At 46.6% G+C, this 21,901-nt stretch overlaps 36 non-coding genes across 36 annotated transcripts; all 36 read left to right on the forward strand.

Annotated features, from left to right (window-relative positions):
• Nucleotides 1-571: 571 nt before the first annotated feature.
• trnae-uuc (transfer RNA glutamic acid (anticodon UUC)) lies at nucleotides 572-643 on the forward strand. The gene has a single exon. It is a non-coding gene; the product is annotated as a tRNA-Glu (tRNA).
• Nucleotides 644-1,801: 1,158 nt separating this feature from the next.
• On the forward strand, nucleotides 1,802-1,873 carry trnae-uuc (transfer RNA glutamic acid (anticodon UUC)). Its single transcript has one exon. It is a non-coding gene; the product is annotated as a tRNA-Glu (tRNA).
• Nucleotides 1,874-1,977: 104 nt separating this feature from the next.
• On the forward strand, nucleotides 1,978-2,052 carry trnae-uuc (transfer RNA glutamic acid (anticodon UUC)). The gene has a single exon. It is a non-coding gene; the product is annotated as a tRNA-Glu (tRNA).
• A 104-nt stretch (nucleotides 2,053-2,156) lies between these two features.
• On the forward strand, nucleotides 2,157-2,228 carry trnae-cuc (transfer RNA glutamic acid (anticodon CUC)). The gene has a single exon. It is a non-coding gene; the product is annotated as a tRNA-Glu (tRNA).
• A 983-nt stretch (nucleotides 2,229-3,211) lies between these two features.
• Nucleotides 3,212-3,283, forward strand: trnal-caa (transfer RNA leucine (anticodon CAA)). The gene has a single exon. It is a non-coding gene; the product is annotated as a tRNA-Leu (tRNA).
• A 510-nt stretch (nucleotides 3,284-3,793) lies between these two features.
• trnae-uuc (transfer RNA glutamic acid (anticodon UUC)) lies at nucleotides 3,794-3,865 on the forward strand. The gene has a single exon. It is a non-coding gene; the product is annotated as a tRNA-Glu (tRNA).
• A 104-nt stretch (nucleotides 3,866-3,969) lies between these two features.
• trnae-cuc (transfer RNA glutamic acid (anticodon CUC)) lies at nucleotides 3,970-4,041 on the forward strand. The gene has a single exon. It is a non-coding gene; the product is annotated as a tRNA-Glu (tRNA).
• A 458-nt stretch (nucleotides 4,042-4,499) lies between these two features.
• trnae-cuc (transfer RNA glutamic acid (anticodon CUC)) lies at nucleotides 4,500-4,571 on the forward strand. Its single transcript has one exon. It is a non-coding gene; the product is annotated as a tRNA-Glu (tRNA).
• A 1,161-nt stretch (nucleotides 4,572-5,732) lies between these two features.
• On the forward strand, nucleotides 5,733-5,806 carry trnae-uuc (transfer RNA glutamic acid (anticodon UUC)). Its single transcript has one exon. It is a non-coding gene; the product is annotated as a tRNA-Glu (tRNA).
• A 458-nt stretch (nucleotides 5,807-6,264) lies between these two features.
• On the forward strand, nucleotides 6,265-6,336 carry trnae-cuc (transfer RNA glutamic acid (anticodon CUC)). Its single transcript has one exon. It is a non-coding gene; the product is annotated as a tRNA-Glu (tRNA).
• Nucleotides 6,337-7,145: 809 nt separating this feature from the next.
• On the forward strand, nucleotides 7,146-7,217 carry trnae-uuc (transfer RNA glutamic acid (anticodon UUC)). Its single transcript has one exon. It is a non-coding gene; the product is annotated as a tRNA-Glu (tRNA).
• Nucleotides 7,218-7,673: 456 nt separating this feature from the next.
• trnae-cuc (transfer RNA glutamic acid (anticodon CUC)) lies at nucleotides 7,674-7,745 on the forward strand. Its single transcript has one exon. It is a non-coding gene; the product is annotated as a tRNA-Glu (tRNA).
• Nucleotides 7,746-8,201: 456 nt separating this feature from the next.
• On the forward strand, nucleotides 8,202-8,273 carry trnae-uuc (transfer RNA glutamic acid (anticodon UUC)). The gene has a single exon. It is a non-coding gene; the product is annotated as a tRNA-Glu (tRNA).
• A 455-nt stretch (nucleotides 8,274-8,728) lies between these two features.
• trnae-cuc (transfer RNA glutamic acid (anticodon CUC)) lies at nucleotides 8,729-8,800 on the forward strand. Its single transcript has one exon. It is a non-coding gene; the product is annotated as a tRNA-Glu (tRNA).
• An 809-nt stretch (nucleotides 8,801-9,609) lies between these two features.
• On the forward strand, nucleotides 9,610-9,681 carry trnae-uuc (transfer RNA glutamic acid (anticodon UUC)). Its single transcript has one exon. It is a non-coding gene; the product is annotated as a tRNA-Glu (tRNA).
• A 279-nt stretch (nucleotides 9,682-9,960) lies between these two features.
• trnae-uuc (transfer RNA glutamic acid (anticodon UUC)) lies at nucleotides 9,961-10,032 on the forward strand. Its single transcript has one exon. It is a non-coding gene; the product is annotated as a tRNA-Glu (tRNA).
• Nucleotides 10,033-10,310: 278 nt separating this feature from the next.
• Nucleotides 10,311-10,382, forward strand: trnal-caa (transfer RNA leucine (anticodon CAA)). Its single transcript has one exon. It is a non-coding gene; the product is annotated as a tRNA-Leu (tRNA).
• Nucleotides 10,383-10,892: 510 nt separating this feature from the next.
• Nucleotides 10,893-10,964, forward strand: trnae-uuc (transfer RNA glutamic acid (anticodon UUC)). The gene has a single exon. It is a non-coding gene; the product is annotated as a tRNA-Glu (tRNA).
• A 456-nt stretch (nucleotides 10,965-11,420) lies between these two features.
• On the forward strand, nucleotides 11,421-11,492 carry trnae-uuc (transfer RNA glutamic acid (anticodon UUC)). Its single transcript has one exon. It is a non-coding gene; the product is annotated as a tRNA-Glu (tRNA).
• Nucleotides 11,493-11,947: 455 nt separating this feature from the next.
• Nucleotides 11,948-12,019, forward strand: trnae-cuc (transfer RNA glutamic acid (anticodon CUC)). The gene has a single exon. It is a non-coding gene; the product is annotated as a tRNA-Glu (tRNA).
• A 456-nt stretch (nucleotides 12,020-12,475) lies between these two features.
• trnae-uuc (transfer RNA glutamic acid (anticodon UUC)) lies at nucleotides 12,476-12,547 on the forward strand. Its single transcript has one exon. It is a non-coding gene; the product is annotated as a tRNA-Glu (tRNA).
• Nucleotides 12,548-13,179: 632 nt separating this feature from the next.
• On the forward strand, nucleotides 13,180-13,251 carry trnal-caa (transfer RNA leucine (anticodon CAA)). The gene has a single exon. It is a non-coding gene; the product is annotated as a tRNA-Leu (tRNA).
• Nucleotides 13,252-13,761: 510 nt separating this feature from the next.
• Nucleotides 13,762-13,833, forward strand: trnae-uuc (transfer RNA glutamic acid (anticodon UUC)). The gene has a single exon. It is a non-coding gene; the product is annotated as a tRNA-Glu (tRNA).
• A 104-nt stretch (nucleotides 13,834-13,937) lies between these two features.
• Nucleotides 13,938-14,009, forward strand: trnae-cuc (transfer RNA glutamic acid (anticodon CUC)). The gene has a single exon. It is a non-coding gene; the product is annotated as a tRNA-Glu (tRNA).
• A 456-nt stretch (nucleotides 14,010-14,465) lies between these two features.
• trnae-cuc (transfer RNA glutamic acid (anticodon CUC)) lies at nucleotides 14,466-14,537 on the forward strand. Its single transcript has one exon. It is a non-coding gene; the product is annotated as a tRNA-Glu (tRNA).
• A 1,160-nt stretch (nucleotides 14,538-15,697) lies between these two features.
• On the forward strand, nucleotides 15,698-15,769 carry trnae-uuc (transfer RNA glutamic acid (anticodon UUC)). The gene has a single exon. It is a non-coding gene; the product is annotated as a tRNA-Glu (tRNA).
• A 457-nt stretch (nucleotides 15,770-16,226) lies between these two features.
• Nucleotides 16,227-16,298, forward strand: trnae-cuc (transfer RNA glutamic acid (anticodon CUC)). The gene has a single exon. It is a non-coding gene; the product is annotated as a tRNA-Glu (tRNA).
• An 809-nt stretch (nucleotides 16,299-17,107) lies between these two features.
• Nucleotides 17,108-17,179, forward strand: trnae-uuc (transfer RNA glutamic acid (anticodon UUC)). Its single transcript has one exon. It is a non-coding gene; the product is annotated as a tRNA-Glu (tRNA).
• Nucleotides 17,180-17,636: 457 nt separating this feature from the next.
• Nucleotides 17,637-17,708, forward strand: trnae-cuc (transfer RNA glutamic acid (anticodon CUC)). The gene has a single exon. It is a non-coding gene; the product is annotated as a tRNA-Glu (tRNA).
• A 456-nt stretch (nucleotides 17,709-18,164) lies between these two features.
• trnae-uuc (transfer RNA glutamic acid (anticodon UUC)) lies at nucleotides 18,165-18,236 on the forward strand. The gene has a single exon. It is a non-coding gene; the product is annotated as a tRNA-Glu (tRNA).
• A 455-nt stretch (nucleotides 18,237-18,691) lies between these two features.
• trnae-cuc (transfer RNA glutamic acid (anticodon CUC)) lies at nucleotides 18,692-18,763 on the forward strand. The gene has a single exon. It is a non-coding gene; the product is annotated as a tRNA-Glu (tRNA).
• An 809-nt stretch (nucleotides 18,764-19,572) lies between these two features.
• On the forward strand, nucleotides 19,573-19,644 carry trnae-uuc (transfer RNA glutamic acid (anticodon UUC)). The gene has a single exon. It is a non-coding gene; the product is annotated as a tRNA-Glu (tRNA).
• A 279-nt stretch (nucleotides 19,645-19,923) lies between these two features.
• On the forward strand, nucleotides 19,924-19,995 carry trnae-uuc (transfer RNA glutamic acid (anticodon UUC)). Its single transcript has one exon. It is a non-coding gene; the product is annotated as a tRNA-Glu (tRNA).
• A 278-nt stretch (nucleotides 19,996-20,273) lies between these two features.
• Nucleotides 20,274-20,345, forward strand: trnal-caa (transfer RNA leucine (anticodon CAA)). The gene has a single exon. It is a non-coding gene; the product is annotated as a tRNA-Leu (tRNA).
• A 510-nt stretch (nucleotides 20,346-20,855) lies between these two features.
• Nucleotides 20,856-20,927, forward strand: trnae-uuc (transfer RNA glutamic acid (anticodon UUC)). The gene has a single exon. It is a non-coding gene; the product is annotated as a tRNA-Glu (tRNA).
• A 456-nt stretch (nucleotides 20,928-21,383) lies between these two features.
• On the forward strand, nucleotides 21,384-21,455 carry trnae-uuc (transfer RNA glutamic acid (anticodon UUC)). The gene has a single exon. It is a non-coding gene; the product is annotated as a tRNA-Glu (tRNA).
• Nucleotides 21,456-21,901: the final 446 nt, after the last annotated feature.

The raw sequence follows: 21,901 nt of genomic DNA on the forward strand, positions 1-21,901 counted from the left end.
CATCGTGAAAGATCTTTTGTTAGCTTCGTAGACACACAAAATTCCCTGATGGTCTAGTGGTTAGGATTAGGTGCTTTCACCGCCGCGGCCTACGTTCGATTCCCGGTCAGGGAAAATCTTCTTCTTTTAACCTGCCCCACTTTTTTTGAGCTTGTCTATAAAGCAGTCAAGGTATTAATGGTCAAAATCCTTTTGCTAAAGAATCAGAGAAGCAAAATTCCCTGATGGTCTAGTGGTCAGGATTCGGCGCTCTCACCGCCGCGGCCTGGGTTCGATTCCAAGTCAGGGAAAGTCCACTTGTCTTTCACCTGCAACATTGTTTTGATAGTGTCTATAAAGCAGTCAAGCTATTCATCGTGAAAGATCTTTTGTTAGCTTCATAGACTCTTAAAGGTCTCTGATGGTCTAGTGGTCAGGATTAGGTGCTTTCACCGCCGCGGCCTACGTTCGATTCCCTGTCAGGGAAAGTCCTCTTCTTTTAACCTGCCCCCCGTTTTTTTGAGCGTGTACATAAAGCAGTCAAGCTATTCATCGTGAAAGATCTTTTGTTAGCTTCGTAGACTCATAAAGGTCCCTGATGGTCTAGTGGTCAGGATTCGGCGCTTTCACCGCCGTGGCCTGGGTTCGATTCCTGGTCAGGGAAAAAAACAGGTATTTTTCACCAGCCCCATTTTCTGAGTATCACTTTATAGCCCTATGGTATTAATGGTCAAAATCCTTTTGCTAAAGACTGAGAGACACAGAATTCCCTGATGGTCTAGTGGTTAGAATTCTGCGAGCTCACCGCCGGGGCCTGGGTTCGATTCCCGGTCAGGGAAAGTCCTTTTCTTTTAACCTGCCCCCCGTTTTTTTGAGCGTGTCCATAAAGCAGTCAAGCTATGCATCGTGAAAGATCTTTTGTTAGCTTCGTAGACTCATAAATGTCCCTGATGGTCTAGTGGTCAGGATTCGGCGCTTTCACCGTCGCGGCATGGGTTCGATTCCTGGTCAGGGAAAATCCTTTTCTTTTAACCTGCCCCCCTTTTTTTTGAGCTTGTCTATAAAGCAGTCAAGGTATTCATTGTCAAACACCTTTTGCAAGCTTCATAGACACACAAAATTCCCTGATGGTCTAGAGGTTAGGATTCGGCGCTTTCAGCGCTGCGGCCTGGGTTCAATTCCCGGTCAGGGAAAAAACAGTTATTTTTCACCAGCCCCATTTTCTGAGTATCACTTTATAGCCCTCAAGGTATTAATGGTGAAAAACCTTTTGCTAAAGACTCACAGACACAAAATTCCCTGATGGTCTAGTGGTTAGGAGTAGGTGCTTTCACCGCCGCGGCCTACGTTCGATTCCCAGTCAGGGAAAATCCTCTTCTTTTAACCTGCCCCCCTTTTTTGAGCTTGTCTATAAAGCAGTCAAGGTATTCATTGTGAAACACCTTTTGCAAGCTTCATAGACACACAAAATTCCCTGATGGTCTAGTGGTTAGGATTCGGCGCTCTCACTGCCGCGGCCTGTGTTCGATTCCCGGTCAGGGAAAAAACAGGTATTTTTCACCAGCCCCATTTTCTGAGTATCACTTTATAGCCCTATGGTATTAATGGTCAAAATCCTTTTGCTAAAGACTGAGAGACACAGAATTCCCTGATGGTCTAGTGGTTAGAATTCTGCGAGCTCACCGCCGGGGCCTGGGTTCGATTCCCGGTCAGGGAAAGTCCTCTTCTTTTAACCTGCCCCCCGTTTTTTTGAGCGTGTCCATAAAGCAGTCAAGCTATTCATCGTGAAAGATCTTTTGTTAGATTCGTAGACTCATAAAGGTCCCTGATGGTCTAGTGGTCAGGATTCGGTGCTTTCACCGCCGCGGCCTGGGTTCGATTCCCGGTCAGGGAAAATCCTTTTCTTTTAACCTGCCCCCCTTTTTTTGAGCTTGTCTATAAAGCAGTCAAGGTATTCATTGTCAAACACCTTTTGCAAGCTTTATAGACACACAAAATTCCCTGATGGTCTAGTGGTTAGGATTCGGCGCTTTCATCACCGCCGCGGCCTGGGTTCGATTCCCGGTCAGGGAAAATCCTCTTCTTTTAACCTGCCCCCCTTTTTTTGAGCTCGTCTATAAAGCAGTGAAGGTATTCATTGTCAAACACCTTTTGCAAGCTTCATAGACACACAAAATTCCCTGATGGTCTAGTGGTTAGGATTCGGCGCTCTCACCGCCGCGGCCTGGGTTCGATTCCCGGTCAGGGAAAAAAACAGGTATTTTTCACCAGCCCCATTTTCTGAGTATCACTTTATAGCCCTATGGTATTAATGGTCAAAATCCTTTTGCTAAAGACTGAGAGACACAGAATTCCCTGATGGTCTAGTGGTTAGAATTCTGCGAGCTCACTGCCGGGGCCTGGGTTCGATTCCCGGTCAGGGAAAGTCCTCTTCTTTTAACCTGCCCCCCGTTTTTTGAGCGTGTCCATAAAGCAGTCAAGCTATTCATCGTGAAAGATCTTTTGTTAGCTTCGTAGACACACAAAATTCCCTGATGGTCTAGTGGTTAGGATTAGGTGCTTTCACCGCCGCGGCCTACGTTCGATTCCCGGTCAGGGAAAATCCTCTTCTTTTAACCTGCCCCACTTTTTTTGAGCTTGTCTATAAAGCAGTCAAGGTATTAATGGTCAAAATCCTTTTGCTAAAGAATCAGAGAAGCAAAATTCCCTGATGGTCTAGTGGTCAGGATTCGGCGCTCTCACCGCCGCGGCCTGGGTTCGATTCCAAGTCAGGGAAAGTCCACTTGTCTTTCACCTGCAACATTGTTTTGATAGTGTCTATAAAGCAGTCAAGCTATTCATCGTGAAAGATCTTTTGTTAGCTTCATAGACTCTTAAAGGTCTCTGATGGTCTAGTGGTCAGGATTAGGTGCTTTCACCGCCGCGGCCTACGTTCGATTCCCTGTCAGGGAAAGTCCTCTTCTTTTAACCTGCCCCCCTTTTTTTTGAGCTTGTCTATAAAGCAGTCAAGGTATTCATTGTCAAACACCTTTTGCAAGCTTCATAGACACACAAAATTCCCTGATGGTCTAGAGGTTAGGATTCGGCGCTTTCACCGCTGCGGCCTGGGTTCAATTCCCGGTCAGGGAAAAAACAGTTATTTTTCACGAGCCCCATTTTCCGATTATCGCTTTATAGCCCTCAAGGTATTAATGGTCAAAATCCTTTTACTAAAGGCTCAGAGACACAGAATTCCCTGATGGTCTAGTGGTCAGGATTTGGCGCTCAAACTGCCCCGGCCAGGGTTCGATTCCCGGTCAAGGAAAAAAACAGTTATTTTTCACCAGCCCCATTTTCTGAGTATGACTTTATAGCCCTCGAGTTATTAATGGTGAAAAACCTTTTGCTAAAGAGCGTGTCTATAAAGCAGTCAGGGTATTCATTGTCAAACACCTTTTGCAAGCTTCACAGACACACAAAGGTCCCTGATGGGCTGGTGGTTAGGATTAGGCGCTCTCACTGCCTCGGCCTGGGTTCGATTCCCGGACAGGGAAAAAACAGTTATTTTTCACCAGCCCCATTTTCTGAGTATCACTTTATAGCCCTCAAGGTATTAATGGTCAAACACCTTTTGCTAAAGACTCAGCGACACAAAATTCCCTGATGGTCTAGTTGTCAGGATTCGGCGCTCTCACCGCTGCGGCCTGGGTTCGATTCCAGGTCAGGGAAAGTCCACTTGTCTTTCACCTGCACCTTTGTTTTGATCGTGTGTTTATAAAGCAGTCAAGCTATTCATCGTGAAAGATCTTTTGTTAGCTTCGTAGACTCATAAAGGTCCCTGATGGTCTAGTGGTCAGGATTCGGCGCTTTCACCGCCGCGGCCTGGGTTCGATTCCCGGTCAGGGAAAATCCTCTTCTTTTAACCTGCCCCCCTTTTTTTGAGCTTGTCTATAAAGCAGTCAAGGTATTCATTGTCAAAAACCTTTTGCAAGCTTCATAGACACACAAAATTCCCTGATGGTCTAGTGGTTAGGATTCGGCGCTCTCACCGCCGCGGCCTGGGTTCGATTCCCGGTCAGGGAAAAAAACAGGTATTTTTCACCAGCCCCATTTTCTGAGTATCACTTTATAGCCCTATGGTATTAATGGTCAAAATCCTTTTGCTAAAGACTGAGAGACACAGAATTCCCTGATGGTCTAGTGGTTAGAATTCTGCGAGCTCACCGCCGGGGCCTGGGTTCGATTCCCGGTCAGGGAAAGTCCTCTTCTTTTAACCTGCCCCCCGTTTTTTTGAGCGTGTCCATAAAGCAGTCAAGCTATTCATCGTGAAAGATCTTTTGTTAGCTTCGTAGACTCATAAAGGTCCCTGATGGTCTAGTGGTCAGGATTCGGCGCTTTCACACCACCGCGGCCTGTGTTCGATTCCCGGTCAGGGAAAATCCTCTTCCTTTAACCTGCCCCCCTTTTTTTGAGCATGTCTATAAAGCAGTCAAGGTATTCATTGTCAAACACCTTTTGCAAGCTTCATAGACACACAAAATTCCCTGATGGTCTAGTGGTTAGGATTCGGTGCTCTCACCGCCGCGGCCTGGGTTCGATTCCCGGTCAGGGAAAAAACCGTTATTTTTCACCAGCCCCATTTTCTGAGTATGACTTTATAGCCCTCAGGGTATTAATGGTCAAAATCCTTTTGCTAAAGAATCAGAGGAACAAAATTCCCTGATGGTCTAGTGGTCAGGATTCGGCGCTCTCACCGCCACGGCCTGGGTTCGATTCCAAGTCAGGGAAAATCCTCTTCTTTTAACCTGCCCCCCTTTTTTTGAGCTTGTCTATAAAGCAGTGAAGGTATTCATTGTCAAACACCTTTTGCAAGCTTCATAGACACACAAAATTCCCTGATGGTCTAGTGGTTAGGATTCGACGCTCTCACCGCCGCAGCCTGGGTTCGATTCCCGGTCAGGGAAAAAAACAGTTATTTTTCACCAGCCCCATTTTCTGAGTATCACTTTATAGCCCTATGGTATTAATGGTCAAAATCCTTTTGCTAAAGACTGAGAGACACAGAATTTCCTGATGGTCTAGTGGTTAGAATTCTGCGAGCTCACCGCCGGGGCCTGGGTTCGATTCCCGGTCAGGGAAAGTCCTCTTCTTTTAACCTGCCCCCCGTTTTTTTGAGCGTGTCCATAAAGCAGTCAAGCTATTCATTGTGAAAGATCTTTTGTTAGCTTCGTAGACACACAAAATTCCCTGATGGTCTAGTGGTTAGGATTAGGTGCTTTCACCGCCGCGGCCTACGTTCGATTCCCGGTCAGGGAAAATCCTCTTCTTTTAACCTGCCCCACTTTTTTTGAGCTTGTCTATAAAGCAGTCAAGGTATTAATGGTCAAAATCCTTTTGCTAAAGAATCAGAGAAACAAAATTCCCTGATGGTCTAGTGGTCAGGATTCGGCGCTCTCACCGCCGCGGCCTGGGTTCGATTCCAAGTCAGGGAAAGTCCACTTGTCTTTCACCTGCAACATTGTTTTGATAGTGTCTATAAAGCAGTCAAGCTATTCATCGTGAAAGATCTTTTGTTAGCTTCATAGACTCTTAAAGGTCCCTGATGGTCTAGTGGTCAGGATTAGGTGCTTTCACCGCCGCGGCCTACGTTCGATTCCCGGTCAGGGAAAGTCCTCTTCTTTTAACCTGCCCCCCCGTTTTTTTGAGCGTGTACATAAAGCAGTCAAGCTATTCATCGTGAAAGATCTTTTGTTAGCTTCGTAGACTCATAAAGGTCCCTGATGGTCTAGTGGTCAGGATTCGGCGCTTTCACACCGCCGCGGCCTGGGTTCGATTCCCGGTCAGGGAAAAAAACAGGTATTTTTCACCAGCCCCATTTTCTGAGTATCACTTTATAGCCCTATGGTATTAATGGTCAAAATCCTTTTGCTAAAGACTGAGAGACACAGAATTCCCTGATGGTCTAGTGGTTAGAATTCTGCGAGCTCACCGCCGGGTCCTGGGTTCGATTCCCGGTCAGGGAAAGTCCTCTTCTTTTAACCTGCCCCCCGTTTTTTTGAGCATGTCCATAAAGCAGTCAAGCTATTCATCGTGAAAGATCTTTTGTTAGCTTCGTAGACTCATAAAGGTCCCTGATGGTCTAGTGGTCAGGATTCGGCGCTTTCACCGCCGCTGCCTGGGGTCGATTCCCGGTCAGGGAAAATCCTCTTCTTTTCTTCCTGCCCCCCTTTTTTTGAGCTTGTCTATAAAGCAGTGAAGGTATTCATTGTCAAACAACCTTTTGCAAGCTTCATAGACACACAAAATTCCCTGATGGTCTAGTGGTTAGGATTCGGCGCTCTCACCGCCGCGGCCTGGGTTCGATTCCCAGTCAGGGAAAAAAACAGGTATTTTTCACCAGCCCCATTTTCTGAGTATCACTTTATAGCCCTATGGTATTAATGGTCAAAATCCTTTTGCTAAAGACTGAGAGACACAGATTTCCCTGAGGGTCTAGTGGTTAGAATTCTGCGAGCTCACCGCCGGGGCCTGGGTTCGATTCCCGGTCAGGGAAAGTCCTCTTCTTTTAACCTGCCCCCCCGTTTTTTTGAGCGTGTCCATAAAGCAGTCAAGCTATTCATCGTGAAAGATCTTTTGTTAGCTTCGTAGACACACAAAATTCCCTGATGGTCTAGTGGTTAGGATTAGGTGCTTTCACCGCCGCGGCCTACGTTCGATTCCCGGTCAGGGAAAATCCTCTTCTTTTAACCTGCCCCACTTTTTTTGAGCTTGTCTATAAAGCAGTCAAGGTATTAATGGTCAAAATCCTTTTGTTAAAGAATCAGAGAAACAAAATTCCCTGATGGTCTAGTGGTCAGGATTCGGCGCTCTCACCGCGGCGGCCTGGGTTCGATTCCAAGTCAGGGAAAGTCCACTTGTCTTTCACCTGCAACATTGTTTTGATAGTGTCTATAAAGCAGTCAAGGTATTCATCGTGAAAGATCTTTTGTTAGCTTCATAGACTCTTAAAGGTCCCTGATGGTTTAGTGGTCAGGATTAGGTGCTTTCACCGCCGCGGCCTACGTTCGATTCCCGGTCAGGGAAAGTCCTCTTCTTTTAACCTGCCCCCGTTTTTTTGAGCGTGTACATAAAGCAGTCAAGCTATTCATCGTGAAAGATCTTTTGTTAGCTTCGTAGACTCATAAAGGTCCCTGATGGTCTAGTGGTCAGGATTCGGCGCTTTCACCGCCGCGGCCTGGGTTCGATTCCCGGTCAGGGAAAAAAACAGGTATTTTTCACCAGCCCCATTTTCTGAGTATCACTTTATAGCCCTATGGTATTAATGGTCAAAATCCTTTTGCTAAAGACTGAGAGACACAGAATTCCCTGATGGTCTAGTGGTTAGAATTCTGCGAGCTCACCGCCGGGTCCTGGGTTCGATTCCCGGTCAGGGAAAGTCCTCTTCTTTTAACCTGCCCCCCGTTTTTTTGAGCATGTCCATAAAGCAGTCAAGCTATTCATCGTGAAAGATCTTTTGTTAGCTTCGTAGACTCATAAAGGTCCCTGATGGTCTAGTGGTCAGGATTCGGCGCTTTCACCGCCGCTGCCTGGGGTCGATTCCCGGTCAGGGAAAATCCTCTTCTTTCTTCCTGCCCCCCTTTTTTTGAGCTTGTCTATAAAGCAGTGAAGGTATTCATTGTCAAACACCTTTTGCAAGCTTCATAGACACACAAAATTCCCTGATGGTCTAGTGGTTAGGATTCGGCGCTCTCACCGCCGCGGCCTGGGTTCGATTCCCAGTCAGGGAAAAAAACAGGTATTTTTCACCAGCCCCATTTTCTGAGTATCACTTTATAGCCCTATGGTATTAATGGTCAAAATCCTTTTGCTAAAGACTGAGAGACACAGAATTCCCTGAGGGTCTAGTGGTTAGAATTCTGCGGGCTCACCGCCGGGGCCTGGGTTCGATTCCCGGTCAGGGAAAGTCCTCTTCTTTTAACCTGCCCCCCCGTTTTTTTGAGCGTGTCCATAAAGCAGTCAAGCTATTCATCGTGAAAGATCTTTTGTTAGCTTCGTAGACACACAAAATTCCCTGATGGTCTAGTGGTTAGGATTAGGTGCTTTCACCGCCGCGGCCTACGTTCGATTCCCGGTCAGGGAAAATCCTCTTCTTTTAACCTGCCCCCCTTTTTTGAGCATGTCTATAAAGCAGTCAAGGTATTCATTGTCAAACACCTTTTGCAAGCTTCATAGACACACAAAATTCCCTGATGGTCTAGTGGTCAGGATTCGGCGCTTTCACCGCTGTGGCCTGGGTTCGATTCCCGGTCAGGGAAAATCCTTTTCTTTTAACCTGCCCGCCTTTTTTTGAGCATGTCTATAAAGCAGTCAAGGTATTCATTGTCAAACACCTTTTGCAAGCTTCACAGACACACAAAGGTCCCTGATGGGCTAGTGGTTAGGATTAGGCGCTCTCACTGCCTCGGCCTGGGTTAAATTCCCGGTCAGGGAAAAAACAGTTATTTTTCACCAGCCCCATTTTCTGAGTATCACTTCATAGCCTTCAAGGTATTAATGGTCAAAAACCTTTTGCTAAAGACTCAGAGAAACAAAATTCCTTGATGGTCTAGAGGTCAGGATTAGGTGCTTTCACCGCCGCGGCCTATGTTCGATTCCCGGTCAGGTAAAATCCTCTTCTTTTAACCTGCCCCCCTTTTTTTGAGCTTGTCTATAAAGCAGTGAAGGTATTCATTGTCAAACACCTTTTGCAAGCTTCATAGACACACAAAATTCCCTGATGGTCTAGTGGTTAGGATTCGGCGCTCTCACCGCCGCGGCCTGGGTTCGATTCCCGGTCAGGGAAAAAAAACAGTTATTTTTCACCAGCCCCATTTTCTGAGTATCACTTTATAGCCCTATGGTATTAATGGTCAAAATCCTTTTGCTAAAGACTGAGAGACACAGAATTCCCTGATGGTCTAGTGGTTAGAATTCTGCGAGCTCACTGCCGGGGCCTGTGTTCGATTCCCGGTCAGGGAAAGTCCTCTTCTTTTAACCTGCCCCCCGTTTTTTGAGCGTGTCCATAAAGCAGTCAAGCTATTCATCGTGAAAGATCTTTTGTTAGCTTCGTAGACACACAAAATTCCCTGATGGTCTAGTGGTTAGGATTAGGTGCTTTCACCGCCGCGGCCTACGTTCGATTCCCGGTCAGGGAAAATCCTCTTCTTTTAACCTGCCCCACTTTTTTTGAGCTTGTCTATAAAGCAGTCAAGGTATTAATGGTCAAAATCCTTTTGCTAAAGAATCAGAGAAACAAAATTCGCTGATGGTCTAGTGGTCAGGATTCGGCGCTCTCACCGCCGCGGCCTGGGTTCGATTCCAAGTCAGGGAAAGTCCACTTGTCTTTCACCTGCAACATTGTTTTGATAGTGTCTATAAAGCAGTCAAGCTATTCATCGTGAAAGATCTTTTGTTAGCTTCATAGACTCTTAAAGGTCCCTGATGGTCTAGTGGTCAGGATTAGGTGCTTTCACCGCCGCGGCCTACGTTCGATTCCCGGTCAGGGAAAGTCCTCTTCTTTTAACCTGCCCCCCGTTTTTTTGAGCGTGTACATAAAGCAGTCAAGCTATTCATCGTGAAAGATCTTTTGTTAGCTTCGTAGACTCATAAAGGTCCCTGATGGTCTAGTGGTCAGGATTCGGCGCTTTCACCGCCGCGGCCTGGGTTCGATTCCCGGTCAAGGAAAAAAACAGGTATTTTTCACCAGCCCCATTTTCTGAGTATCACTTTATAGCCCTATGGTATTAATGGTCAAAATCCTTTTGCTAAAGACTGAGAGACACAGAATTCCCTGATGGTCTAGTGGTTAGAATTCTGCGAGCTCACCGCCGGGTCCTGGGTTCGATTCCCGGTCAGGGAAAGTCCTCTTCTTTTAACCTGCCCCCCGTTTTTTGAGCGTGTCCATAAAGCAGTCAAGCTATTCATCGTGAAAGATCTTTTGTTAGCTTCGTAGACTCATAAAGGTCCCTGATGGTCTAGTGGTCAGGATTCGGCGCTTTCACCGCCGCTGCCTGGGTTCGATTCCCGGTCAGGGAAAAAAACAGGTATTTTTCACCAGCCCCATTTTCTGAGTATCACTTTATAGCCCTATGGTATTAATGGTGAAAAACCTTTTGCTAAAGACTCACAGACACAAAATTCCCTGATGGTCTAGTGGTAAGGATTTGGCGCTCTCACCGCCGCGGCCTGGGTTCGATTCCCGGTCAGGGAAAAAACAGTTATTTTTCACCAGCCCCATTTTCTGATTATCGCTTTATAGCCCTCAAGGTATTAATGGTCAAAATCCTTTTACTAAAGGCTCAGAGACACAGAATTCCCTGATGGTCTAGTGGTCAGGATTTGGCGCTCAAACCGCCCCGGCCAGGGTTCGATTCCCGGTCAAGGAAAAAAACAGTTATTTTTCACCAGCCCCATTTTCTGAGTATGACTTTATAGCCCTCGAGTTATTAATGGTGAAAAACCTTTTGCTAAAGAGCGTGTCTATAAAGCAGTCAGGGTATTCATTGTCAAACACCTTTTGAAAGCTTCGCAGACACACAAAGGTCCCTGATGGGCTGGTGGTTAGGATTAGGCGCTCTCACTGCCTCGGCCTGGGTTCGATTCCCGGACAGGGAAAAAACAGTTATTTTTCACCAGCCCCATTTTCTGAGTATCACTTTATAGCCCTCAAGGTATTAATGGTCAAAGACCTTTTGCTAAAGACTCAGCGACACAAAATTCCCTGATGGTCTAGTTGTCAGGATTCGGCGCTCTCACCGCTGCGGCCTGGGTTCGATTCCGGGTCAGGGAAAGTCCACTTGTCTTTCACCTGCACCTTTGTTTTGATCGTGTGTTTATAAAGCAGTCAAGCTATTCATCGTGAAAGATCTTTTGTTAGCTTCGTAGACTCATAAAGGTCCCTGATGGTCTAGTGGTCAGGATTCGGCGCTTTCACCGCCGCGGCCTGGGTTCGATTCCCGGTCAGGGAAAATCCTCTTCTTTTAACCTGCCCCACTTTTTTTGAGCTTGTCTATAAAGCAGTCAAGGTATTCATTGTCAAACACCTTTTGCAAGCTTCATAGACACACAAAATTCCCTGATGGTCTAGTGGTTAGGATTCGGCGCTCTCACCGCCGCGGCCTGTGTTCGATTCCCGGTCAGGGAAAAAAACAGGTATTTTTCACCAGCCCCATTTTCTGAGTATCACTTTATAGCCCTATGGTATTAATGGTCAAAATCCTTTTGCTAAAGACTGAGAGACACAGAATTCCCTGATGGTCTAGTGGTTAGAATTCTGCGAGCTCACCGCCGGGGCCTGGGTTCGATTCCCGGTCAGGGAAAGTCCTCTTCTTTTAACCTGCCCCCCGTTTTTTTGAGCGTGTCCATAAAGCAGTCAAGCTATTCATCGTGAAAGATCTTTTGTTAGCTTCGTAGACTCATAAAGGTCCCTGATGGTCTAGTGGTCAGGATTCGGCGCTTTCACCGCCGCGGCCTGGGTTCGATTCCCGGTCAGGGAAAATCCTTTTCTTTTAACCTGCCCCCCTTTTTTTGAGCTTGTCTATAAAGCAGTCAAGGTATTCATTGTCAAACACCTTTTGCAAGCTTCATAGACACACAAAATTCCCTGATGGTCTAGTGGTTAGGATTAGGTGCTTTCACCGCCGCGGCCTATGTTCGATTCCCGGTCAGGGAAAATCCTCTTCTTTTAACCTGCCCCACTTTTTTTGAGCTTGTCTATAAAGCAGTCAAGGTATTCATTGTCAAACACCTTTTGCAAGCTTCACAGACACACAAAGGTCCCTGATGGGCTAGTGGTTAGGATTAGGCGCTCTCACTGCCTCGGCCTGGGTTCGATTACCGGTCAGGGAAAAAACAGGTATTTATCACCAGCCCCATTTTCTGAGTATGACTTTATAGCCCTCAAGGTATTAATGGTCAAAATCCTTTTCCTAAAGACTCTGCGACACAAAATTCCCTGATGGTCTAGTGGTCAGGATTCGGCGCTCTCACCGCCGCGGCCTGGGTTCGATTCCCGGTCAGGGAAAGTCCACTTGTCTTTCTCCTGCACCTTTGTTTTGATCGTGTCTATAAAGCAGTCAAGCTATTCATCGTGAAAGATCTTTTGTTAGCTTCGTAGACTCATAAATGTCCCTGATGGTCTAGTGGTTAGGATTCGGCGCTCTCACCGCCGCGGCCTGTGTTCGATTCCCGGTCAGGGAAAAAAACAGGTATTTTTCACCAGCCCCATTTTCTGAGTATCACTTTATAGCCCTATGGTATTAATGGTCAAAATCCTTTTGCTAAAGACTGAGAGACACAGAATTCCCTGATGGTCTAGTGGTTAGAATTCTGCGAGCTCACCGCCGGGGCCTGGGTTCGATTCCCGGTCAGGGAAAGTCCTCTTCTTTTAACCTGCCCCCCGTTTTTTTGAGCGTGTCCATAAAGCAGTCAAGCTATTCATCGTGAAAGATCTTTTGTTAGCTTCGTAGACTCATAAAGGTCCCTGATGGTCTAGTGGTCAGGATTCGGCGCTTTCACTGCCGCGGCCTGGGTTCGATTCCCGGTCAGGGAAAATCCTCTTCTTTTAACCTGCCCCACTTTTTTTGAGCTTGTCTATAAAGCAGTCAAGGTATTAATGGTCAAAATCCTTTTGCTAAAGAATCAGAGAAGCAAAATTCCCTGATGGTCTAGTGGTCAGGATTCGGCGCTCTCACCGCCGCGGCCTGGGTTCGATTCCAAGTCAGGGAAAGTCCACTTGTCTTTCACCTGCAACATTGTTTTGATAGTGTCTATAAAGCAGTCAAGCTATTCATCGTGAAAGATCTTTTGTTAGCTTCATAGACTCTTAAAGGTCTCTGATGGTCTAGTGGTCAGGATTAGGTGCTTTCACCGCCGCGGCCTACGTTCGATTCCCTGTCAGGGAAAGTCCTCTTCTTTTAACCTGCCCCCCTTTTTTTTGAGCTTGTCTATAAAGCAGTCAAGGTATTCATTGTCAAACACCTTTTGCAAGCTTCATAGACACACAAAATTCCCTGATGGTCTAGAGGTTAGGATTCGGCGCTTTCACCGCTGCGGCCTGGGTTCAATTCCCGGTCAGGGAAAAAACAGTTATTTTTCACGAGCCCCATTTTCCGATTATCGCTTTATAGCCCTCAAGGTATTAATGGTCAAAATCCTTTTACTAAAGGCTCAGAGACACAGAATTCCCTGATGGTCTAGTGGTCAGGATTTGGCGCTCAAACTGCCCCGGCCAGGGTTCGATTCCCGGTCAAGGAAAAAAACAGTTATTTTTCACCAGCCCCATTTTCTGAGTATGACTTTATAGCCCTCGAGTTATTAATGGTGAAAAACCTTTTGCTAAAGAGCGTGTCTATAAAGCAGTCAGGGTATTCATTGTCAAACACCTTTTGCAAGCTTCACAGACACACAAAGGTCCCTGATGGGCTGGTGGTTAGGATTAGGCGCTCTCACTGCCTCGGCCTGGGTTCGATTCCCGGACAGGGAAAAAACAGTTATTTTTCACCAGCCCCATTTTCTGAGTATCACTTTATAGCCCTCAAGGTATTAATGGTCAAACACCTTTTGCTAAAGACTCAGCGACACAAAATTCCCTGATGGTCTAGTTGTCAGGATTCGGCGCTCTCACCGCTGCGGCCTGGGTTCGATTCCAGGTCAGGGAAAGTCCACTTGTCTTTCACCTGCACCTTTGTTTTGATCGTGTGTTTATAAAGCAGTCAAGCTATTCATCGTGAAAGATCTTTTGTTAGCTTCGTAGACTCATAAAGGTCCCTGATGGTCTAGTGGTCAGGATTCGGCGCTTTCACCGCCGCGGCCTGGGTTCGATTCCCGGTCAGGGAAAATCCTCTTCTTTTAACCTGCCCCCCTTTTTTTGAGCTTGTCTATAAAGCAGTCAAGGTATTCATTGTCAAAAACCTTTTGCAAGCTTCATAGACACACAAAATTCCCTGATGGTCTAGTGGTTAGGATTCGGCGCTCTCACCGCCGCGGCCTGGGTTCGATTCCCGGTCAGGGAAAAAAACAGGTATTTTTCACCAGCCCCATTTTCTGAGTATCACTTTATAGCCCTATGGTATTAATGGTCAAAATCCTTTTGCTAAAGACTGAGAGACACAGAATTCCCTGATGGTCTAGTGGTTAGAATTCTGCGAGCTCACCGCCGGGGCCTGGGTTCGATTCCCGGTCAGGGAAAGTCCTCTTCTTTTAACCTGCCCCCCGTTTTTTTGAGCGTGTCCATAAAGCAGTCAAGCTATTCATCGTGAAAGATCTTTTGTTAGCTTCGTAGACTCATAAAGGTCCCTGATGGTCTAGTGGTCAGGATTCGGCGCTTTCACCACCGCGGCCTGTGTTCGATTCCCGGTCAGGGAAAATCCTCTTCCTTTAACCTGCCCCCCTTTTTTTGAGCATGTCTATAAAGCAGTCAAGGTATTCATTGTCAAACACCTTTTGCAAGCTTCATAGACACACAAAATTCCCTGATGGTCTAGTGGTTAGGATTCGGTGCTCTCACCGCCGCGGCCTGGGTTCGATTCCCGGTCAGGGAAAAAACCGTTATTTTTCACCAGCCCCATTTTCTGAGTATGACTTTATAGCCCTCAGGGTATTAATGGTCAAAATCCTTTTGCTAAAGAATCAGAGGAACAAAATTCCCTGATGGTCTAGTGGTCAGGATTCGGCGCTCTCACCGCCACGGCCTGGGTTCGATTCCAAGTCAGGGAAAATCCTCTTCTTTTAACCTGCCCCCCTTTTTTTGAGCTTGTCTATAAAGCAGTGAAGGTATTCATTGTCAAACACCTTTTGCAAGCTTCATAGACACACAAAATTCCCTGATGGTCTAGTGGTTAGGATTCGACGCTCTCACCGCCGCAGCCTGGGTTCGATTCCCGGTCAGGGAAAAAAACAGTTATTTTTCACCAGCCCCATTTTCTGAGTATCACTTTATAGCCCTATGGTATTAATGGTCAAAATCCTTTTGCTAAAGACTGAGAGACACAGAATTTCCTGATGGTCTAGTGGTTAGAATTCTGCGAGCTCACCGCCGGGGCCTGGGTTCGATTCCCGGTCAGGGAAAGTCCTCTTCTTTTAACCTGCCCCCCGTTTTTTTGAGCGTGTCCATAAAGCAGTCAAGCTATTCATTGTGAAAGATCTTTTGTTAGCTTCGTAGACACACAAAATTCCCTGATGGTCTAGTGGTTAGGATTAGGTGCTTTCACCGCCGCGGCCTACGTTCGATTCCCGGTCAGGGAAAATCCTCTTCTTTTAACCTGCCCCACTTTTTTTGAGCTTGTCTATAAAGCAGTCAAGGTATTAATGGTCAAAATCCTTTTGCTAAAGAATCAGAGAAACAAAATTCCCTGATGGTCTAGTGGTCAGGATTCGGCGCTCTCACCGCCGCGGCCTGGGTTCGATTCCAAGTCAGGGAAAGTCCACTTGTCTTTCACCTGCAACATTGTTTTGATAGTGTCTATAAAGCAGTCAAGCTATTCATCGTGAAAGATCTTTTGTTAGCTTCATAGACTCTTAAAGGTCCCTGATGGTCTAGTGGTCAGGATTAGGTGCTTTCACCGCCGCGGCCTACGTTCGATTCCCGGTCAGGGAAAGTCCTCTTCTTTTAACCTGCCCCCCGTTTTTTTGAGCGTGTACATAAAGCAGTCAAGCTATTCATCGTGAAAGATCTTTTGTTAGCTTCGTAGACTCATAAAGGTCCCTGATGGTCTAGTGGTCAGGATTCGGCGCTTTCACCGCCGCGGCCTGGGTTCGATTCCCGGTCAGGGAAAAAAACAGGTATTTTTCACCAGCCCCATTTTCTGAGTATCACTTTATAGCCCTATGGTATTAATGGTCAAAATCCTTTTGCTAAAGACTGAGAGACACAGAATTCCCTGATGGTCTAGTGGTTAGAATTCTGCGAGCTCACCGCCGGGTCCTGGGTTCGATTCCCGGTCAGGGAAAGTCCTCTTCTTTTAACCTGCCCCCCGTTTTTTTGAGCATGTCCATAAAGCAGTCAAGCTATTCATCGTGAAAGATCTTTTGTTAGCTTCGTAGACTCATAAAGGTCCCTGATGGTCTAGTGGTCAGGATTCGGCGCTTTCACCGCCGCTGCCTGGGGTCGATTCCCGGTCAGGGAAAATCCTCTTCTTTTCTTCCTGCCCCCCTTTTTTTGAGCTTGTCTATAAAGCAGTGAAGGTATTCATTGTCAAACACCTTTTGCAAGCTTCATAGACACACAAAATTCCCTGATGGTCTAGTGGTTAGGATTCGGCGCTCTCACCGCCGCGGCCTGGGTTCGATTCCCAGTCAGGGAAAAAAACAGGTATTTTTCACCAGCCCCATTTTCTGAGTATCACTTTATAGCCCTATGGTATTAATGGTCAAAATCCTTTTGCTAAAGACTGAGAGACACAGATTTCCCTGAGGGTCTAGTGGTTAGAATTCTGCGAGCTCACCGCCGGGGCCTGGGTTCGATTCCCGGTCAGGGAAAGTCCTCTTCTTTTAACCTGCCCCCCGTTTTTTTGAGCGTGTCCATAAAGCAGTCAAGCTATTCATCGTGAAAGATCTTTTGTTAGCTTCGTAGACACACAAAATTCCCTGATGGTCTAGTGGTTAGGATTAGGTGCTTTCACCGCCGCGGCCTACGTTCGATTCCCGGTCAGGGAAAATCCTCTTCTTTTAACCTGCCCCACTTTTTTTGAGCTTGTCTATAAAGCAGTCAAGGTATTAATGGTCAAAATCCTTTTGTTAAAGAATCAGAGAAACAAAATTCCCTGATGGTCTAGTGGTCAGGATTCGGCGCTCTCACCGCGGCGGCCTGGGTTCGATTCCAAGTCAGGGAAAGTCCACTTGTCTTTCACCTGCAACATTGTTTTGATAGTGTCTATAAAGCAGTCAAGGTATTCATCGTGAAAGATCTTTTGTTAGCTTCATAGACTCTTAAAGGTCCCTGATGGTTTAGTGGTCAGGATTAGGTGCTTTCACCGCCGCGGCCTACGTTCGATTCCCGGTCAGGGAAAGTCCTCTTCTTTTAACCTGCCCCCCGTTTTTTTGAGCGTGTACATAAAGCAGTCAAGCTATTCATCGTGAAAGATCTTTTGTTAGCTTCGTAGACTCATAAAGGTCCCTGATGGTCTAGTGGTCAGGATTCGGCGCTTTCACCGCCGCGGCCTGGGTTCGATTCCCGGTCAGGGAAAAAAACAGGTATTTTTCACCAGCCCCATTTTCTGAGTATCACTTTATAGCCCTATGGTATTAATGGTCAAAATCCTTTTGCTAAAGACTGAGAGACACAGAATTCCCTGATGGTCTAGTGGTTAGAATTCTGCGAGCTCACCGCCGGGTCCTGGGTTCGATTCCCGGTCAGGGAAAGTCCTCTTCTTTTAACCTGCCCCCCGTTTTTTTGAGCATGTCCATAAAGCAGTCAAGCTATTCATCGTGAAAGATCTTTTGTTAGCTTCGTAGACTCATAAAGGTCCCTGATGGTCTAGTGGTCAGGATTCGGCGCTTTCACCGCCGCTGCCTGGGGTCGATTCCCGGTCAGGGAAAATCCTCTTCTTTTCTTCCTGCCCCCCTTTTTTTGAGCTTGTCTATAAAGCAGTGAAGGTATTCATTGTCAAACACCTTTTGCAAGCTTCATAGACACACAAAATTCCCTGATGGTCTAGTGGTTAGGATTCGGCGCTCTCACCGCCGCGGCCTGGGTTCGATTCCCAGTCAGGGAAAAAAACAGGTATTTTTCACCAGCCCCATTTTCTGAGTATCACTTTATAGCCCTATGGTATTAATGGTCAAAATCCTTTTGCTAAAGACTGAGAGACACAGAATTCCCTGAGGGTCTAGTGGTTAGAATTCTGCGGGCTCACCGCCGGGGCCTGGGTTCGATTCCCGGTCAGGGAAAGTCCTCTTCTTTTAACCTGCCCCCCGTTTTTTTGAGCGTGTCCATAAAGCAGTCAAGCTATTCATCGTGAAAGATCTTTTGTTAGCTTCGTAGACACACAAAATTCCCTGATGGTCTAGTGGTTAGGATTAGGTGCTTTCACCGCCGCGGCCTACGTTCGATTCCCGGTCAGGGAAAATCCTCTTCTTTTAACCTGCCCCCCTTTTTTTGAGCATGTCTATAAAGCAGTCAAGGTATTCATTGTCAAACACCTTTTGCAAGCTTCATAGACACACAAAATTCCCTGATGGTCTAGTGGTCAGGATTCGGCGCTTTCACCGCTGTGGCCTGGGTTCGATTCCCGGTCAGGGAAAATCCTTTTCTTTTAACCTGCCCGCCTTTTTTTGAGCATGTCTATAAAGCAGTCAAGGTATTCATTGTCAAACACCTTTTGCAAGCTTCACAGACACACAAAGGTCCCTGATGGGCTAGTGGTTAGGATTAGGCGCTCTCACTGCCTCGGCCTGGGTTAAATTCCCGGTCAGGGAAAAAACAGTTATTTTTCACCAGCCCCATTTTCTGAGTATCACTTCATAGCCTTCAAGGTATTAATGGTCAAAAACCTTTTGCTAAAGACTCAGAGAAACAAAATTCCTTGATGGTCTAGAGGTCAGGATTAGGTGCTTTCACCGCCGCGGCCTATGTTCGATTCCCGGTCAGGTAAAATCCTCTTCTTTTAACCTGCCCCCCTTTTTTTGAGCTTGTCTATAAAGCAGTGAAGGTATTCATTGTCAAACACCTTTTGCAAGCTTCATAGACACACAAAATTCCCTGATGGTCTAGTGGTTAGGATTCGGCGCTCTCACCGCCGCGGCCTGGGTTCGATTCCCGGTCAGGGAAAAAAACAGTTATTTTTCACCAGCCCCATTTTCTGAGTATCACTTTATAGCCCTATGGTATTAATGGTCAAAATCCTTTTGCTAAAGACTGAGAGACACAGAATTCCCTGATGGTCTAGTGGTTAGAATTCTGCGAGCTCACTGCCGGGGCCTGTGTTCGATTCCCGGTCAGGGAAAGTCCTCTTCTTTTAACCTGCCCCCCGTTTTTTTGAGCGTGTCCATAAAGCAGTCAAGCTATTCATCGTGAAAGATCTTTTGTTAGCTTCGTAGACACACAAAATTCCCTGATGGTCTAGTGGTTAGGATTAGGTGCTTTCACCGCCGCGGCCTACGTTCGATTCCCGGTCAGGGAAAATCCTCTTCTTTTAACCTGCCCCACTTTTTTTGAGCTTGTCTATAAAGCAGTCAAGGTATTAATGGTCAAAATCCTTTTGCTAAAGAATCAGAGAAACAAAATTCGCTGATGGTCTAGTGGTCAGGATTCGGCGCTCTCACCGCCGCGGCCTGGGTTCGATTCCAAGTCAGGGAAAGTCCACTTGTCTTTCACCTGCAACATTGTTTTGATAGTGTCTATAAAGCAGTCAAGCTATTCATCGTGAAAGATCTTTTGTTAGCTTCATAGACTCTTAAAGGTCCCTGATGGTCTAGTGGTCAGGATTAGGTGCTTTCACCGCCGCGGCCTACGTTCGATTCCCGGTCAGGGAAAGTCCTCTTCTTTTAACCTGCCCCCCGTTTTTTTGAGCGTGTACATAAAGCAGTCAAGCTATTCATCGTGAAAGATCTTTTGTTAGCTTCGTAGACTCATAAAGGTCCCTGATGGTCTAGTGGTCAGGATTCGGCGCTTTCACCGCCGCGGCCTGGGTTCGATTCCCGGTCAAGGAAAAAAACAGGTATTTTTCACCAGCCCCATTTTCTGAGTATCACTTTATAGCCCTATGGTATTAATGGTCAAAATCCTTTTGCTAAAGACTGAGAGACACAGAATTCCCTGATGGTCTAGTGGTTAGAATTCTGCGAGCTCACCGCCGGGTCCTGGGTTCGATTCCCGGTCAGGGAAAGTCCTCTTCTTTTAACCTGCCCCCCGTTTTTTGAGCGTGTCCATAAAGCAGTCAAGCTATTCATCGTGAAAGATCTTTTGTTAGCTTCGTAGACTCATAAAGGTCCCTGATGGTCTAGTGGTCAGGATTCGGCGCTTTCACCGCCGCTGCCTGGGTTCGATTCCCGGTCAGGGAAAAAAACAGGTATTTTTCACCAGCCCCATTTTCTGAGTATCACTTTATAGCCCTATGGTATTAATGGTGAAAAACCTTTTGCTAAAGACTCACAGACACAAAATTCCCTGATGGTCTAGTGGTAAGGATTTGGCGCTCTCACCGCCGCGGCCTGGGTTCGATTCCCGGTCAGGGAAAAAACAGTTATTTTTCACCAGCCCCATTTTCTGATTATCGCTTTATAGCCCTCAAGGTATTAATGGTCAAAATCCTTTTACTAAAGGCTCAGAGACACAGAATTCCCTGATGGTCTAGTGGTCAGGATTTGGCGCTCAAACCGCCCCGGCCAGGGTTCGATTCCCGGTCAAGGAAAAAAACAGTTATTTTTCACCAGCCCCATTTTCTGAGTATGACTTTATAGCCCTCGAGTTATTAATGGTGAAAAACCTTTTGCTAAAGAGCGTGTCTATAAAGCAGTCAGGGTATTCATTGTCAAACACCTTTTGAAAGCTTCGCAGACACACAAAGGTCCCTGATGGGCTGGTGGTTAGGATTAGGCGCTCTCACTGCCTCGGCCTGGGTTCGATTCCCGGACAGGGAAAAAACAGTTATTTTTCACCAGCCCCATTTTCTGAGTATCACTTTATAGCCCTCAAGGTATTAATGGTCAAAGACCTTTTGCTAAAGACTCAGCGACACAAAATTCCCTGATGGTCTAGTTGTCAGGATTCGGCGCTCTCACCGCTGCGGCCTGGGTTCGATTCCGGGTCAGGGAAAGTCCACTTGTCTTTCACCTGCACCTTTGTTTTGATCGTGTGTTTATAAAGCAGTCAAGCTATTCATCGTGAAAGATCTTTTGTTAGCTTCGTAGACTCATACAGGTCCCTGATGGTCTAGTGGTCAGGATTCGGCGCTTTCACCGCCGCGGCCTGGGTTCGATTCCCGGTCAGGGAAAATCCTCTTCTTTTAACCTGCCCCACTTTTTTTGAGCTTGTCTATAAAGCAGTCAAGGTATTCATTGTCAAACACCTTTTGCAAGCTTCATAGACACACAAAATTCCCTGATGGTCTAGTGGTTAGGATTCGGCGCTCTCACCGCCGCGGCCTGTGTTCGATTCCCGGTCAGGGAAAAAAACAGGTATTTTTCACCAGCCCCATTTTCTGAGTATCACTTTATAGCCCTATGGTATTAATGGTCAAAATCCTTTTGCTAAAGACTGAGAGACACAGAATTCCCTGATGGTCTAGTGGTTAGAATTCTGCGAGCTCACCGCCGGGGCCTGGGTTCGATTCCCGGTCAGGGAAAGTCCTCTTCTTTTAACCTGCCCCCCGTTTTTTTGAGCGTGTCCATAAAGCAGTCAAGCTATTCATCGTGAAAGATCTTTTGTTAGCTTCGTAGACTCATAAAGGTCCCTGATGGTCTAGTGGTCAGGATTCGGCGCTTTCACCGCCGCGGCCTGGGTTCGATTCCCGGTCAGGGAAAATCCTTTTCTTTTAACCTGCCCCCCTTTTTTTGAGCTTGTCTATAAAGCAGTCAAGGTATTCATTGTCAAACACCTTTTGCAAGCTTCATAGACACACAAAATTCCCTGATGGTCTAGTGGTTAGGATTAGGTGCTTTCACCGCCGCGGCCTATGTTCGATTCCCGGTCAGGGAAAATCCTCTTCTTTTAACCTGCCCCACTTTTTTTGAGCTTGTCTATAAAGCAGTCAAGGTATTCATTGTCAAACACCTTTTGCAAGCTTCACAGACACACAAAGGTCCCTGATGGGCTAGTGGTTAGGATTAGGCGCTCTCACTGCCTCGGCCTGGGTTCGATTACCGGTCAGGGAAAAAACAGGTATTTATCACCAGCCCCATTTTCTGAGTATGACTTTATAGCCCTCAAGGTATTAATGGTCAAAATCCTTTTCCTAAAGACTCTGCG

This window comes from Xiphophorus hellerii, chromosome 23, assembly GCF_003331165.1.
Source record: "Xiphophorus hellerii strain 12219 chromosome 23, Xiphophorus_hellerii-4.1, whole genome shotgun sequence".
NCBI classification, from domain to species: domain Eukaryota; kingdom Metazoa; phylum Chordata; class Actinopteri; order Cyprinodontiformes; family Poeciliidae; genus Xiphophorus; species Xiphophorus hellerii.